Source organism: Pezoporus flaviventris, unplaced genomic scaffold (assembly GCF_033815535.1).
Source record: "Pezoporus flaviventris isolate CSIRO_AGI_PZ_B2104156 unplaced genomic scaffold, CSIRO_AGI_Pfla_v1 ptg000013l, whole genome shotgun sequence".
Lineage (NCBI taxonomy): Eukaryota > Metazoa > Chordata > Aves > Psittaciformes > Psittacidae > Pezoporus > Pezoporus flaviventris.
Genome location: NW_026892561.1, coordinates 33,108,722 through 33,127,106, shown reverse-complemented (window position 1 = coordinate 33,127,106; position 18,385 = coordinate 33,108,722). Strand labels below are relative to the sequence as shown.

The window sequence follows — 18,385 nt, the reverse complement described above, 5'->3', positions numbered from 1 at the left end:
GCACAGATCACAACATGCAGCACCAAATGCAGCATTTAAAATTGCTTAGCATGAGCTGAGCAGAAAGATGCTGCTAAAAGGGGGCTGAGTCCATGCTTGATATATGCCAAAAAAACATTTAATTGCAAAGAACATCAAGGTGCACAATCAAAGATGATATCAAAGAGGTAATGCATAATATAACATATAAAAAGCTTATTGAATTAGCAAAAAAGAAGAAATGTAAATTCAAAGAGCTGAACGTTGAACTGCAGCAGGTTTTCCTGCTGAGATTTGGAGGTGTTGGGAGATGTCTTCTACCATTTTCAGCAGGAAAAGTCAATGTTGCTGCAGCATTTATTTTTACCTTGGCAGGTAACTACCAGGTTATGACCAGGATGGGTGTCCTCTGGAGGAAGAAATAGGGTCACAGCTCTGAAACAGACAGCTGCCCATGGGACATTTGGAAGTCTTGTAAACTGCCTAGTTAATGACCTTCATGTTCACATATATGTGTCCACAGATTATAGCATGCCACAGTTCGAGATGTTACCCAGCTACCATAACTAATTCCTTCTGCTCAGTTGGCTGCCTCTGCTCCACAGAGGAGACAGTAATTTTTCTAATAAAATTTAAATATTTACTCACCCATCCTGCATATTTTGTCTTCGCTTTCAAAAAATAGCTTTGCAACATTGGTTCAGTTTCTAATGTTTCTGCTCACCTAGATCTGTTCAGGACTCCAGAAAACCATAATCAAAACTTAAAGCAATAACAAGGCTTGCCCCCTCCTATACAAACCTACATAAGAAGTTTAAATGGCCATATTTTAAATCCTTTAGGTGATACTGTAGGTTTAAAATTAAAGTACCTCTTTGAAATCTGAAACTGTATTTTTTAGTTTGGTCAAACTCTCTGGCAGTAGCAAATATCAACTACCATTCCCTATAAACCTCGGAAAGGCCTATTTTGTTCCTCTGAATTTGGAAGACAAGAAGGCTAAAAACACCTCTTGCATGCAAATCTGGCCAACACAAATCTCAAATCCTAGAACAGAAAAAAGGTAACATTTCTTAGACATGAGAATGTTTTTCCAATTTTTCTTCTTGCTATTGTATGCAAAGACCATTTAGGAGCATACAGTAAAGCATTGTTAAGCATAATGTATCCCAAAACATGCTGTCTGAGCAAATCCTGCTGCCTCTTGGCTCTCCTGCCCATAATCTAAATGGTGTAAGACAAGTTCCTGATCCTGCAGAGGTTATGCTGACACCTTCCTAGTACCCATACCCCAGGGATTTGCAGCACATCCTACTTTCCTCTTTTTAAATGATAGAAACCTCAGCTGGGCCAACCCCCAAGTGCACAGTGACATAGATGGCTCTTCCCAGAATAGATGGGAAAAGGGCTGCAGAGCAGGGTGCTGGCAGCCCAGAGATGCACTACTGGTGTGGGCTTTGCAACGTGAATGCAGGGCACGCAGGGAGAAAGCTAGCAAGTGCTTAGCCTGAAAGTAGGTCTTCACTTGCAAATAAATTGAGCATACAGCCATTGTAAAATGAGCCACTCTGCAACACAGATTAGCCTGATCCTGGATTCAAGCAGAAAGTCACATGCAATGCAAACTAACACAAATTTTTTATTTATATGTATTCCCTAACAAGAAAAATTAAACCCACCCAAATTTTAAGTAATGAAAACTACTTGGCTGCATGATAATTTTATTTCTGTAAATTAATTAGGCTGATTCCAAACCTACTTGGGAGAGTGCAGCTTCAACGGTAACGTTACAGGACAGTCAACCTCCACCCTGTGGTGGGGAACCCCATGCAAGGCTGCTGGCCCTCCCTAGGGAGAGGGTGCATTATCCCTGCCCCCACCTCACTTCTATTTCACACTTTCCCAGGTTTCAAAAGGATTTTTAAAGACTGATACTTCATTACAGTCAGGCGCAGAAAGTCAATATTTAGTCTGGGGTAAGAATTCACTCACAGGACATTTGTGTGTCAGTATCAATTTGCTGGTAGGAAAGTGATGATGGAGTGCAATCCTACCTGAAGCTTTCACATAAACTTTAATTTTGTGACTCAAAACTTCTTTAATCACAAGTTGTTACATCTGATTAAAGATGACTCTTATGGCTCATAGTGAGAGAAAGCTTGATTCGGCATTGACTAGCAGTAAGCTGTATAAACACCTAAAATATTTCATCATTAATTTATCTGTTCCACAGTCTAGTTTTATGCTCACCATACCTGCAGTGGAACATATTTCCTTTGCATTAGTTAACAAATATTATTTCCAGTAAAATAAAACAAAACAATAAAAAAACCCCAAAACACTACAGAAAATTTATTATATTCTCATTTGTCACTTGATAACGTGATAACATTTGTCTCTAACTAACAACACCAATTTACCTTTTAAAATCAATTCCCAGTTACTTGTGGAAACACATGTAACCCACACTACAAACCACCTGGCAACACGGGTATTAACACCAAACTAAGTAGAGAAGCCAGATTCAAAGCTGAGGTTCCCTCCAGCCACTGAATTGGTTTTCCCAGCCACTGAAGAAAAATATCTCCAATTGCTCTCACAAAAAAACCAATACAGTTCCAGTTCAGCAGCTTAAAACCAAGTGCCCCATAGGTAAACAAACTTCCAAGTTGATACTGAAATGAACTTCATTAGGTTTAATGAGACCAATTGTACAGTAACCTACATAAAACAATCTTTATTTTGGATTATTCATTGAAAAAATTGCTTAAAAGGCACATATTTTTGTGATCAATAGTACCCTTGTTTTAACCTAGACTGTAGTATCTACAGGCTTCATGTTTAGTGTATTTGTACTCAAACACTTGTAACACTAGGAAGAATTTTTCTCCCTTGCTTCACAGATGGGGAAATGAAGCACACAAAAGTTAAATAATTACCCTAGGTCACACAGGAGCTCTGTAATGGAGAAAAGGCTGGCTAGTGATGTAAAAATCTGCCTCTCTGGTGTACACAATAAAAGCACTAGTTACAGGCTTGTAAACTTAATGTAAGAGTGGATTTAATGGGGCAGCATACCCCATGTAACATGATCTTAGTTTACTTTTTAAAAAAATCCAGTTCTTCATTCTGAAGAATTATTTTGTGTGCTTCTCTTAAATGTAACACAGTCCTGAACAAACACAACCTTTGCTGTTTAATTTTCACAGTAAATGTTTTAGGATCAAGGCAAACAAAAGCAGGAATAGTAATGTAGCTGTAAAAGCTAAAAGCCACTGAGGACAGAAGCCGAGAGACGTTGCCCCAGGTTTCCAGGCTCAGCTCACTGACCTGCATGAGGTCAGCCTTACACTACACTTCAACACTACATGTCAGCTTCGAAGGAACACATTAAAAGCTTTCTCGCCTTCACAAGGCAGGTCAAAAAACACTTGAGATCACTTCAGACTCCCCTTAAGAGGGGCTGGCAGTAACATTTTGGAACTTTAAACATATTGAAGAGGTTGAACTACTAAACCTCTCAAAATCAGTGGCAAGAAACATAATTACAAGAGAAATCTATTTAGGCAAGGCTGCATGCAGCCTTACATTAGATTCACAGTATATACACAGACTTTTATCCTAGTACTGCATTTGATGCATTCCTACAATGTGATTTATTTTTGAGCCTGTTATCAAATCAAAGTTATGTTCCCAAGTTTAGGAAGCCTTTAAGAGAAGGACTTTGCCAGACTGCCTGTTTTTTTACAGTTTCGCCATATTCTCAATAGCCAGAGACTGTTCAACAGAAAAAGCAAAGACATGAAGAAGGCAGTAGTGTTCACTATTAATTTGTAACATTACAAGAAAAAATTTTCAATAGTACATACTACTTAATTATATTTATGTTATCAGGAAATATTTATTCCCAGAGAGTTAATTCCTTCAGTTTGATAGCATGAGATGAAACTAGTTGATGTGCAAATACAAAAGCAACATAACATTTCAGCAGGTACACGCATGTCAGGGGGAAACGAAAATTTTCATTAATCAACAGGAAACAGCAAAGAGAGACGCCAGTGCCCTTCAGAAGCTATCCAACTATGACTACATGGTTTTCAGCTTTGAAAGACAAGAATACATTTCATACTCAGAGGGTAGACCTTGTGAAGAAAGGAAAGCTGAAATTGATACAATTGCGGAGAACGACAGGGTCCTGTGATCATTTATTTCAAATTTCTAGTAGTTCCTAGGGAACTGCATACATCATAGGCAGATGATTTTGTATTCTCTAAATAAAAAAGATCCACATCCAAGTGGAAAGCCATGAAAGGATCCATTCTCAGACTGGGAATAAAGTCTTGTACTTATTATGTAGCTTTATTTCAACACATAAGCTCCAAAGTGTTCGCTCTTCATATCCTGAAGCCACTCACAATTAAATGTCACTTGGCAGTTTTCTACTCCTCATATTTTACTGCCTACAGGAGAGCTAGCTTTAAATATTTTCTATCATTAACCATTTAGCCAGATAAATCCTCAACCCTATCATATCTAATTTGTGCCCATCTGTCTTGAAATGATTAGGGTCTAATTTAGTGAATTCATTGGGCTTGTATTAGACTGTTTCTGAATCATAATGATCGAACATCAGCAAAAGTACTGGTAGATGCTAGATGTGATTGTGAGAGATGCTGATTCCAATAAGGATCTGCAAGAGGGAGACGTACAGATCTGATGGAGTAGCAAGGTTTGGCTCAGGTATGGGAAATTCACTACAGCTGTCTGGCACTGGCTAAATAGTTATATATATTTTTTTTCTCCCAGTTCTAAAACACTGCAAATATGTCACTATATTACTTTACCTCTCCTCAAACATCACCAGATGGCATTAGATTATATGCGGATGTAATTAAAACATACCCCTGGACCAAGTTACTCTGCAAATAAAAAGTGACACTAAGATGAATCTACTCCCATCCTCTCTAAATACCTAGATAAAAAACAGCTTTTACACAAGGTATCTAGAATACTAATAATTAAATAAAAAACTCTTTTGTCAAAACAGCCAAGTCTGCCTCAAGTGGGCTGACATTCCAGCAACAGAATAAGGAGCTGAAGAGAGCAAAACCTTCACAAAAACAATTGCCTTCTATGAAGATACCATGTGTCCTGGGTTCAGCAGTAGCAGTCATGTGTTTGTTTTTTTTTTTTTTTTTTTTTTTTTTTTTTCCTTTGTGTTAACTGGTGCAGTGCTGTGTTTTGACTTCTAGTTTGAGAGCAGCGTTGGTGAAGCCGATGTTTTCGGTTGTTGCTAAGTGATGTTTACCCTGACCAAGGACTCTGTGAGGCTCATGCTCTGCCAGGGAGGAGGGGAAGCTGTGAGGAGGCAGAGACGGGGCGCCTGACCCGGGCTAGCCGGGGAGGTATTCCATACCACAGCACGTCATGCCCGGGGTGGGGGGTAACTGGGAGTTACCCGGAAGGACAGGAGCTTCCGGGTGGAACTCGTTTTCTTGGCCGGTGGTATCGTATTCTCTTCCCTTGTTATTTTCCCTTATCATTGTTTTAGCTGATAGTAGCGGTGGTGATTTGTTGCTGGACTGTTCTTGTCTCAACCCGTAGGAGTTGCACTCTCTCGATCCTCCTCCCCGTTCCTCCGGGAGCGGGGAAGGGGAGAGCCCCGGTGCAGGGGGGGGGGGGAGACGGACACGGACCTTGATTGTTGTCAGCTCGGCACCACTCACTGGGAGTGAGTGAACAAGTTACCTGACTGGGTTTAAACCACGACAGTTCTTTTTGGCGCCCAACGTGGGGCACGAGGGGTTGAGATAAGAACAGATCTGACTGGATTGATAGTCACTCGTCACAATGCTGATTTATTGGCTCTCAAGGTTTTTCCTCTTGATCTCACAGTTTCAGTATACCATATCTTACGTCCATCCGGTATTGGCTGTATTAGTGTTTTTCAAGTGTGGGGCTTGGGCTAAGGTTTTTATCCCATTGTACTTTATGGTAATGACTTGTAATACAATAGAATCATTGATCATGAAACTGATCTGGTTTATGTTCCCAGTGTGGTCACCACCTTTATACTTTGGGAGGTATATGATGGAGGTGCTTAGCAATTACACATCTTTTTTCTCCTTCTCAGGTGCTCAACCTGTGAAGGAGACATCCTTTTACCCTCCTAGTCGTCCCCCCAGACCATTTACATTTGAGAGTTTTGAATTTTTTAAATGGCCTTTTAATGCTGTTGAGACTTGTTTACTGATGGTGATGGGAATCACCATGCTAACACGCATACAGAGTGTGTTTTGCCCACTACTGATTTCAAGAGTTAAGCAGATTCAGGTTTGGGTCTTGTCTGGGGTCAAAAGACGATGTAGGAGGACCGAGAGATTTTCCCAGAGGCTGGACAGCCATGAGTGGCAGGGTGTGTGGGATAGTATGGGCAAGTATCTAGGTCAGTGGGCCCCTCCAGTATTTTGGAATTTTACTACCGAACAACTGCAAAATCCAGAAGAATTAGTAAAACACTTAAATGAGGTGTGTGGTCATTCTGGCCATACCAGAGATGGACAAATCACGGCAACGTGCTGGGGCTTGGCCTATGCTTACAGGGCCTTGTTCAACACTATCCAGCACCTTCAAAAGGAAAAGAATGTCGGCGGATTTGAGGGCAAAGCGACAGTCGCTACTCAAACTTTGGCTGCAATGAACTGCGCAGCTACCCCAGTGGCAAGTACAGCAGCTGCTCAAACTTCAACTGCAACAGACAGCGCGGTTACCCCAGCTCCAAGCACGGTAGCTACACCACCCCCAGCAACAAGTACAGTCGCTACTCAAACCACAGTGATAATCACTGCAGCCAAACCAGAGGACCAATTCGTACCAATATCGGTTGCCCCTGTACGCAAGAGAACAAGCAAAAAGGAGGCAAAAAGGGTGAAGCGAGATGAAGAACCAATGAATTCACCACCCGGTCCAGAATCTGATCAGGAGTCATCCTCACATGACGAAGAAGAAGAAGAAGAGGTAACTTCTCGACCTCGGACCTCAACCGAGCTGCGGAATATGCGAAAAGATTTTACCCGTCAACCAGGGGAGCACATCATCACCTGGTTACTCCGATGCTGGGACAATGGGGCCGATGGTCACGAACTAGAAGGTACAGAAGCCAAGCAGCTGGGATCACTTGCTAGAGAAGGGGGAATTGACAAAGCAATTGCAAGAGAGAAAAAGTCCCTCAGCCTTTGGAGGAGGCTCTTGGCAGCTGTGAAAGAAAGGTTTCCGTACAAGGACGATGTTACGAGTCGTTCGGCCAAGTGGACTACTATAGACAAAGGCATCCAGTCTCTGAGGGAATCGGCCATCGTAGAGATGATCTATCACATCAAGCCGAATAACGGGGATACACCTATAGATCCAGATGAAGTTGAATGTACACGACCCATGTGGCGAAAACTTACACGGAATGCACCGTCATCATATGCCCATTCATTGGCAACAGTGACCTGGAATGACATAGTACCACTAACAGTGGATGAAATGGTTCATAAACTCCGAGAGTTCGAAGACAATCTCACTCCTTCCATCATCTCAGCTGTGAAAAAACTGTCCCAGGACCTCGACAAATTGAGGGACGATGTATCTGATTTATCCAGCTCCTCACGTGTACCAACACGCGTCTCAGCTATTAACAAAAGACGTCCTATTGTTCAAGAGAGGAGATACAGAAGGTATACGCCACGGGGTACCCTATGGTTTTACCTGCTGGATCACGGAGAAGACATGACAAAGTGGGATGGAAAACCTACTTCAGCTTTGGAGGAACGGGTGAGTGAACTGAAGAGGGGAGCAAGGGCCAAGACTGATCGTCCCATGAGAGCTACGGCTTCAGTCTCTGGTGAGCAGTTTCCCAGATGGAGTGGAAGAGCTGATTTTACTCCAGCTCCTGTGATAACGAAGAATAATCCCTTTCAACACGACTTAAGTGTCCAATGCTGTGACGACCATTAGAGGGGCCCTGCCTCCAGCCAGGTGGAGGTAGGGGACAATCGGATTTACTGGACTGTGTGGATCAGATGGCCTGGCACATCAGTCCCACAGAAGTATAAGGCTCTAGTAGATACCGGTGCACAGTGTACCCTGATGCCATCAAGCTGTCAAGGGGTGGAACCCATCTATATTTCTGGAGTAACAGGAGGATCCCAAGAGTTGACTGTGCTGGAGGCTGAAATCAGCCTGACTGGGAGGGAGTGGCAAAAGCACCCTATTGTGACTGGTCCAGAGGCTCCATGCATCCTCGGCATAGACTACCTCAAGAGAGGGTACTTCAAAGACCCAAAAGGGTACCGGTGGGCTTTTGGTATTGCTGCTTTGGAGACTGAGGAAATCGAGCAGCTGTCCACCTTGCCTGGTCTCTCAGAAGATCCCTCTGCTGTGGGGTTGCTGAAAGTTGAAGAACAACAAGTGCCAATTGCGACCACAACAGTGCACCGGCGGCAATATCGCACCAACCGAGACTCCCTGATTCCCATCCATCAGCTGATCCGTAGACTGGAGAGTCAGGGGGTGATCAGCAGGACCCGCTCACCCTTCAATAGCCCCATATGGCCAGTGCGAAAGTCTAATGGAGAATGGAGACTAACAGTAGACTATCGTGGCCTGAATGAAGTCACACCACCATTGAGTGCTGCCGTACCGGACATGCTAGAACTTCAGTATGAACTAGAGTCAAAGGCAGCCAAGTGGTATGCCACGATTGATATTGCCAATGCATTTTTTTCCATTCCTTTGGCAGCAGAGTGCAGGCCACAGTTTGCTTTTACTTGGAGGGGTGTCCAGTTCACTTGGAACCGACTGCCCCAGGGGTGGAAACACAGCCCTACCATTTGCCATGGACTGATCCAGACTGCACTGGAACAGGGGCAAGCTCCAGAACACCTGCAATACATTGATGACATTATTGTGTGGGGCGATACAGCGGAAGAAGTCTTTGAGAAAGGGAGGAAAATAATCCAAATCCTGCTGAAAGCCGGTTTTGCCATAAAACGGAGTAAGGTCAAGGGACCTGCACAGGAGATTCAGTTTTTGGGAATAAAATGGCAAGATGGACGTAGACAGATCCCCACAGATGTGATCAACAAGATAACAGCAATGTCTCCACCAACTAATAAGAAAGAAACGCAAGCTTTCTTGGGTGCAGTGGGGTTCTGGAGAATGCACATCCCAAATTATAGTTCGATTGTAAGCCCTCTCTATCATGTGACCCGGAAGAAGAATGATTTTAAATGGGGCCCTGAGCAGCAACAAGCCTTTGAGCAAATTAAACGCGAGATAGTTCATGCAGTAGCCCTTGGACCAGTCCGGACCGGGCCAGATGTAAAAAATGTGCTGTACACTGCAGCTGGGGAGAACGGTCCTACCTGGAGCCTCTGGCAGAAAGCTCCAGGGGAGACTCGAGGTCGACCCCTCGGCTTTTGGAGTCGGGGATACAAAGGATCTGAGGCCAGCTATACCCCAACTGAGAAAGAGATACTGGCAGCCTATGAAGGGGTTCGAGCTGCTTCGGAAGTGATTGGCACTGAAGCACAGCTCCTCCTGGCACCCCGGCTGCCCGTGCTGGGCTGGATGTTCAAAGGCAGGGTCTCCTCTACACATCATGCAACTGATGCTACATGGAGTAAATGGGCTGCACTAATTACACAACGAACTCGAATAGGAAATCCCAGTCGTCCAGGCATTCTAGAAGTCATCATGGACTGGCCAGAGGGCAAAGATTTCGGAATGTCACCAGAGGAGGAGGTGGTGCGTGCTGAAGAAGCCCCACCATATAATAAACTGTCAGAAAGTGAAAAGCAGTATGCCTTGTTTACTGATGGCTCTTGCCGTATTGTGGGAAAGCATCGGAGATGGAAGGCAGCTGTATGGAGTCCTGGACGACGAGTTGCAGAAACCGCTGAAGGAGAGGGTGAATCGAGTCAATTTGCCGAGGTGAAAGCCATCCAGCTGGCCCTGGACATTGCTGAACGAGAAAAGTGGCCAGTACTTTATCTCTATACTGACTCATGGATGGTGGCAAATGCCCTGTGGGGGTGGTTGAAGCAATGGAAGCAGAGCAACTGGCAACGCAGAGGTAAACCCATCTGGGCTGCTGCACTGTGGAAAGATATTGCTGCCCGGGTGCAGAACCTGGTGGTGAAGGTACGTCATGTAGATGCCCATGTACCCAAGAGTCGGGCCACTGAGGAACACCAGAACAACCAACAAGTGGATAAAGCGGCTAAGATTGAAGTGGCTCAGATGGACTTAGATTGGCAACATAAAGGTGAATTATTTCTGGCCCGGTGGGCCCATGACACTTCAGGCCATCAGGGCAGAGATGCAACATACAGATGGGCCCGTGACCGAGGGGTGGACTTAACAATGGACACTATTGCCCAGGTTATTCATGAGTGTGAAACATGTGCTGCAATTAAACAAGCCAAGCGGTTAAAGCCTCTTTGGTATGGAGGACGATGGTTGAAGTATAAATATGGGGAGGCCTGGCAGATTGACTATATCACACTGCCACCAACCCGCCAAGGCAAGCGCCATGTGCTTACCATGGTGGAAGCAACCACCGGGTGGCTGGAAACATACGCTGTGCCCCATGCCACTGCCCGGAACACTATCATGGGCCTTGAGAAACAGATTTTGTGGCGACACGGCACCCCAGAGAGAATTGAATCAGACAATGGGACTCATTTCCGGAATAACCTTATAGATATTTGGGCCAAAGAGCATGGCATTGAGTGGGTATATCACATCCCCTACCATGCACCAGCCTCTGGGAAAATCGAACGGTACAATGGGCTGTTAAAAACTACACTGAGAGCGATGGGTGGGGGAACTTTCAAGCATTGGGATACACATTTACCAAAGGCCACCTGGTTGGTCAACACCAGAGGATCTGCCAACAGGGCTGGCCCAGCCCAGTCAGAACTTTTACATATTGTAGAGGGGGACAAAGTTCCCGTGGTGCATATGAAGAATTTGCTGGGGAAGACAGTCTGGGTTATTCCTGCTTCAGGTAAAGGCAAACCCACTCGTGGGATTGCTTTTGCTCAGGGACCTGGATATACTTGGTGGGTAATGCGGGAAGATGGGGAAGTCCGATGTATACCTCAAGGGGATTTGATTTTAGGGGAAAACAGCCAGTGAACTCAATTGTATACTGTTGCCTGCTGTGTAATGCTTTTATAGCCCATCAACTAGATGTCTCCAGGTCACCAGCGACTGGCCCTGACTTCCCTCCAGCCATCATCCCAACAGAGAATGAACTTGGAACATCATGGACCGAATGGACTCGGCAGCATTATAGGGATTGGTCCATGCACTAAGAAAATGATTTTTTTTCCTCTTGGTCTGTATGTATATGGATGTATATATGTGGGAGAGCGATGGTGTATTGAAAATGTGGGATCTGAGCACGACGTGAATGGTATGGAATAAGGGGTGGATAATGTCCTGGGTTCAGCAGTAGCAGTCATGTTTTTTTTTTTTGTTTTTTTTTTTTCCTTTGTGTTAACTGGTGCAGTGCTGTGTTTTGACTTCTAGTTTGAGAGCAGCGTTGGTGAAGCCGATGTTTTCGGTTGTTGCTAAGTGATGTTTACCCTGACCAAGGACTCTGTGAGGCTCATGCTCTGCCAGGGAGGAGGGGAAGCTGTGAGGAGGCAGAGACGGGGCGCCTGACCCGGGCTAGCCGGGGAGGTATTCCATACCACAGCACGTCATGCCCGGGGTGGGGGGTAACTGGGAGTTACCCGGAAGGACAGGAGCTTCCGGGTGGAACTCGTTTTCTTGGCCGGTGGTATCGTATTCTCTTCCCTTGTTATTTTCCCTTATCATTGTTTTAGCTGATAGTAGCGGTGGTGATTTGTTGCTGGACTGTTCTTGTCTCAACCCGTAGGAGTTGCACTCTCTCGATCCTCCTCCCCGTTCCTCCGGGAGCGGGGAAGGGGAGAGCCCCGGTGCAGGGGGGGGGGGGAGACGGACACGGACCTTGATTGTTGTCAGCTCGGCACCACTCACTGGGAGTGAGTGAACAAGTTACCTGACTGGGTTTAAACCACGACACCATGCAAGGCAGGCAGATTTGAAATTTTTGATATTTTTCTGTTTTGCACATATAATGCATTGTTGTTCTTTGCCTTCTTTTATTTTACTCACTGCACTCAAGCGTAACTGCTGTCTACTGGGCCAGTACTTGTGCTTTCCACAAAGAGAGAGGTTTGTTCAACTAACTGGGCTCAGAACTCAAAACAGATAGAGCTGATTCAGACTACCTATCCAGGTAGTCTAATTAGATCCACAAGGCAGGTCAAGGGAGGGAATTCTCCCCCTCTGCTCTTGTGAGACCCTACCTGGCCCCCAACATAAGAAGGATGTGGACCCACTGGTGTGAGTTCAGAGAAAGCCACAAAGATGCTTAGGGGGCTGAAGCACCTCCAGGGAGACCTTAGATCAGCCTTCCAGTACAGGACATGTAGGGACAGGGGGTAAGTGGGAATGGCTTTAAACTAACAGAGGATAGATTTAGATGATATATTAGAAAGATGTTCTTTCCTGTGAGGGTGGTGAGGCACTGGCACAGATTGCCCAGAGAAGTTGTGGAACTATTCTATGATTCCATAATGTGTCAAAGCAGTTTTAAAAAATTCCTAACTCTCTTGCCATGTGAGAACTGTTGAATCTGAAACAACTGGATGCACAGTATAACTAGACTGTCTATAGACAGCAAACTTTACAAAGAGCTGCAAAACAAGGAATTTATTCATTTGGCATCACATAAAACAAATTCAGCTACACTTTTTACCCCTGTCCCCAAACTGTGTTTCACATTTGTAGTACTAAGTGATAAACTAGTATAATAAATCTAGCCAGGCAATGAATAATTACTTCTGCAGCAGAGGAATAAATCAGGACTCAATAAGCACAGTCAGATGCTGCTACAACAGTGAGCAGACAATGTGCAAAGCTGACAAAAAACCCTCAAAATATTTGATTATGTTTTGCAGTGGCTTTTAATAAAATATTATATTACTGTTAGTACCTATTCCTATACCAGCTCCTGTTCTGTAAACGGCATTGAGCTCCTCTGTAAGATTGCACACTCATCCTATAAATTACATACCACAATTCACTTGAGTAAAACCAGAAAACCTCCTCCGAGACCCATGCAAATTGTGAAGAAATACTACACAGAGTAAGAACAAAGGCAATGGGACTTCAGGACTCTTTCACAGCAAGAAAAGAAAAGCAAAGCAGGAGAGTACCGCAAACAAGACATGAGCTGGATGTGACCATAGAACCAAGACTGACAGTCCTAGGAGCTCAATCAGAGAGTAGGAGAACTCAGTATTAACAACATGCCTGGAAAAAACAATGGAACCAAGACCATATTAATGATCGGGAATGGACTGGAGAAAGTGCCTAGCCATTTACTTTGAAGCAGTCATTCATACCTATTAACAGCCTGGGAAACACCACGACAGGAAAAAAAAGTAAGACAAAACCTTGTGCAAGGAAATTGAAGAACATGTGTCAAAGTGTTGCAAAATTCAGCCCTCATATATAATATATACAGACCATCAGTCAGGGAAATTTAATAGTAACAGTGACAGATGATCAGGACTTGGCCATGAACACTGACATCTTAGTTCAGAGAGAACACAGGGTGAAATTTGCACATTTTACCCTTAGCTGTGGAAGCAGAAAAAGAAGGGCCAAGAGGACAGCTTCCAGGAACTCTCTCAGGAGATGGAGAGAGAAAGACTAAGTAAAAAAAAAAAAAACCCAAACCAAAGAAAGAACCCACAACAACCCAGACCCAGAAACAGAGGAGACATAAAAGCACCGTGAGGTCTAAACACTGTTATCAATTTGTCATGAGATCAGAGACAGCTACAAAGAAGATCAGAGAGCTGAAGTTTTAGGATGAATGATGCTGGCAAGAATATGATAATTTGCAAAACTCGCATAAAAACATAAATGAGAATTGAATATGGTTTTGCTATAAGCCCTACTGCACCGAAACAAGGCTACGGGAAGGACAACGATGATGAAGAAAAGCTAAATGAAAATTTACTTGTTTTTCCTTGCGTGTTGAGAATAGTAACTGTTGGCATTTACCTACCTTGCACACACACACCTGCGGTAACAAGGGAGATGTGTCACAGAACTATTTTAGGTGGTGTTGGGATGGGACAAACTAAGCTTGCAAGGGGAACACTCAAGTTTAACTGTCTTAGTTCCACCAGAACAATGAACTCCTATCTATTAGGTCAGGGCTTTGTTTTAAGCCGTTCCCCAGTATGGCAGCACTATAGCTCCAAGGAGACCAAGAAAACCCACTAGCCTGTCACAACAAATAAGCATTTAAATTCTGAAGACAGGCTGAGAAGGTTGGGGCTGTTCAGCCTGGAGAAGAGAAAGCTGCATGGAGACCTCATAGCAGCCTTCCAGTATCTGAAGGGGGCCTATAAGGATGCCAGAGACGAACTCTTCATCAGGGACTGTAGTGACAGAACAAGGAGTAATGGGTATAAACAGGGGAAGTTCAGGTAAGATATAAGGAAGATGGTCTTTACTGCGAAGGTGGTGAGGCACTGGAATGGGTTGACCAAAGAAGTAGTAAATACTCTATCCCTGGCAGTGCTCAAGGCCAGGTTGGACAAAGCCTTGGGCAACACGTTCCAGTGTGAAGCGTCCCTGGCCATGACAGGGTGTTGGAAATACATGGTCTTAAGGTCCTTTCAAACCCTAACTATTCTACGATTCTTAGTGTTAGGACTTTAACCTCTTCCAGAGGATAGCATGCTCCACCTATTCTACAGCAGCAAATGGATGTACATTTGATACAGTACTAGAAAGTTTCTTCTCCACTGAAATTTTTGTATACATTTATAGCACTCAGGATTTTTTTGGAAACCATTAAAACAGTTTTCCTAAGTGTAATTCAGTTCCTATGCCTACAGTCTCTCATTACTGGTGTTCTAGCAACGCGGTTTAATCCCTCACTCTCCAGATTCTTTAGAAAACAATATGCTTACAATTTATTATAATCCTTATTGACAAGCAACCTGTTAAAAGCAAGATTATATTCACATAAGGTTTATGGGGGGGGAGAGGAGGAATTAGTGTCTTTAGGCTCTAGAAAGAAAACTTATAATACTATGATAATAAAACCATGCTATTCTTTACAGAATGGTGTAATTTCAGAGTTTAACTGATTTTCTAGGGAATTGATTGTAAGATCAGAGGTTCATTATTTATTAACTTCTCCAAAATGTTGGCTTCATATCAGGTTAAAGGAATTCTAAGAAAATAGCAACTCTAATTTAAAATCTCTCTTTGAGCCCTTATAACTGTACTTAGAATTTTCAGCCCTGAAATTTGTAATCTGAACCCATTTTCAGAGCGAAAGCGATTCTTATCAAGTTGTTTATCTATTCCTCAGTCACTAACAGCCTGACTGCCTAATATCATTCAACACAGACTTAACACAAAGACATCTCTTTTGTGGCCGGTACTCAACAGATTGAAGTATAAAATAATTTTTATTGTGTTCACTGCTATTTCTACAAGTTCTACTACAAATTAAGTGGTAACAAAGTGATACTGATATGTATGCTTTGTTGCAGGCAGGTCTGTCTTTAAGTTCTTTTAAATGAAGTTGGAAGAGAGATTCACCTTTAGTTTCACAAATATAAGAACCTACTTTTCTCCCTTTCAAAGTTACACTAACACCTGTTATTTGTGGACTGGAGGTGATTTGTGCTGGACCTAGCATGATCCCTGAGCTAAATATTTACAATGTAGATAGCACAATGTATTCTGGAGAAAAATCTTTAGCCTCCAAAACTTGATGCATCAATGTCATCACTGGTTTAAAATTAAGTGACAGTACCATCCTAACAAGACATTTTGGACTGCAGGTGAGGCAGATAAACCCAGCAAATTCTGTGCTCTGAAGTTGGAATAAAGTAACGTGCTAAGAAATCCATCTGCTGAACTTTTCACCATACACTTTTGCTGTGTCTGGCAAGATTAACAATGACACTTCTCTTAAGATACATGGAGGAAATATTTAAAACAATATAATTTACATAACCCATGATCATTTTCAAGTGAACTTGCTAGATGTGAAGCACTTCTTTTCCTGGCTGGATTTTTGATCTGACACTGCCAAGCAGGCAAGCACTTTTACAGATACACAAATCCTAATCTTGAACCAAATACTGTTGCTCTGGAACGCTGCAACTATCACCAACAACAATCTGAGGCCATCAACAACACAGGGAAATGTCTCCTATCATAATGACCTCTGCAATTTGAATCCTCATCCGGCACTCATCTTACACTACAGCAAATAGTGTTTTAAAAGTAATTTGGCTCCTTTTCAGCCAGTTTGTGAACTTTTATTAACTTTTATTTAAACACATTATTAAAGCACAAAGTAAGAACATCCTGTATCTTCTCCATGGAGGTATCATATAATTTCTATGCAGAATGATCTTAACTGCACTGGCTGGCTTTTTATTATTATTTTAAAAAATTGAGTTATTTCCCTTTTATTTTGCTCTGCCTGATTTTAGTCAGAGTTCTGAAGAAATCTTCAATATCAGTTACTAAATTATTGCCAGCTGATCCATGTAACTCAGACTGATTCCACTGAAGAGACAAAATCACCACATTTAGATAGACAAAAATACTTTACAAAGACCCAGCCCAGACAATTACTCACTTTAGAAATAAACAAACCTCAACCCAGTCATTGAATAGCTTTTTTCCCTCAAGTCTGAGACTCATCAGATCAGAGCTGATTGCCACCTAGCACTTAGTTCCCTTTGCCATAGAGTAGTAAAACTAATTAACCCATCTTTATTACTACAAGAAAATACAGTGATTAAGGCCTTATTTATAAACTTTACAGCTATTATTAGATAATCTCCGACTTTCCTAATTTTTCTCTGCTCTGAAGAGACAACACAAAGTCAAATGGAATGCCTGCTTTTACATTAAAGGATTTAAAAATTAATAAATATGGATGAGATGATGCCAAAGAGGTCAAGATGCATGAAAGCCCATTTGGAACAACACACATTTTCACTTGCAAAATTAAAATATACCATAATACCAACATTCTGTGAAACCTGATCAACGAGGCCAAGAGAAAAAAAATGTAATAATACGTCATTTCAGTAAGACTAAAATTTATTGGTATGTTAAGTATTGGCTCAAATGAAGACAGAACCTCAGCTCTAGCTTCAACTCTGAACTAAATTTATAGCAATATCACATGCAGGTAAGCAAATACAGGAGTAATACCTATATACCTAGGAGATATTATGTATTCCTTCAGTTTTACATGATCTAGTTGTAAAATAATATGACACAGATTTTATTTGTTGATTTTTTGGGAGTTTATCACCATCACCTTCCTTTAGAGATGAACCAAATACATAATAATAGCCAGGCACAGCAGAAACAGCATCTAAGGTCCTCCATCCTCTGCTGCATGGACCTCATTTATCCCCAGGAACTCCTATTCCAAACACTGCTAGGGAGTTAGACCCTTTTCTCTTTCAGTGACAGTTTTTCTAGGAACACATTACTCCATTTTAGCCTCCTGTCTGTAAAAGGCTACTGCTTACTGTGCAAGACCAATGCTAAGAGTAAAACATTTGTTAACATTAAGAATTCTGTGCAAATTCAAAGATGCAGAAACAGCGAACAGCTTTCTTTCAATCAGAGCAGCTGTTTCAACGTAGAAGATTTAATTTAATACAGGAGACATGCACACATCGAGGGAGGTATTTCATTGAAAAGCCATTCTGCAAGCCAGTTTTAAAAGACCCCAGAACTGCCAGGTTATGGCACATCACTTGAGTTTATACAGGCTTTGTGACAGGCTGCTTAAAGTCAGTGCCAGGAGATACATGTATCTTTTCCAATAGAGTTCATGGAGCTCAAAATATAAAGGCTTTGCGATGCTATATTTTACTTGCCTTTTAATGGCTGGAAGGAGAGAAGTGCTGTTACTCCTGCTGCCAAGATTCTTCAGCTCTAAAAGTGCAGCAGCTACTTTTAGATCAGAGAGTCCTTAGATTCAACCCCCACAAAGTTTCTTCTGTATATATTATGCCTGTTTTGGAGCGTTGTAATGCTGTTAACTCTGTAATGAATATTAATATAGCCTTTGGGGAGATTTGTTCTGTCTCTACTATGCCTTGCATATTATGAAGCACTTTTAAATCTACAGTAACAGTTTATCATATCAGAGACAAGTAATTCATTGTATGCCAGCACAATGGATGCACACACAAACCCATGCACTCAACCACCACCTTAACCACCTCTCCTGCCTTCTTCCCACAAA

At 42.7% G+C, this 18,385-nt stretch overlaps 1 protein-coding gene across 2 annotated transcripts in view; it reads right to left on the bottom strand.

Moving 5' to 3' along the window:
• PPM1L (protein phosphatase, Mg2+/Mn2+ dependent 1L) overlaps positions 1-18,385 on the bottom strand; it is a 112,822-nt gene that overhangs the window by 69,450 nt on the left and 24,987 nt on the right. The window lies entirely within an intron of this gene.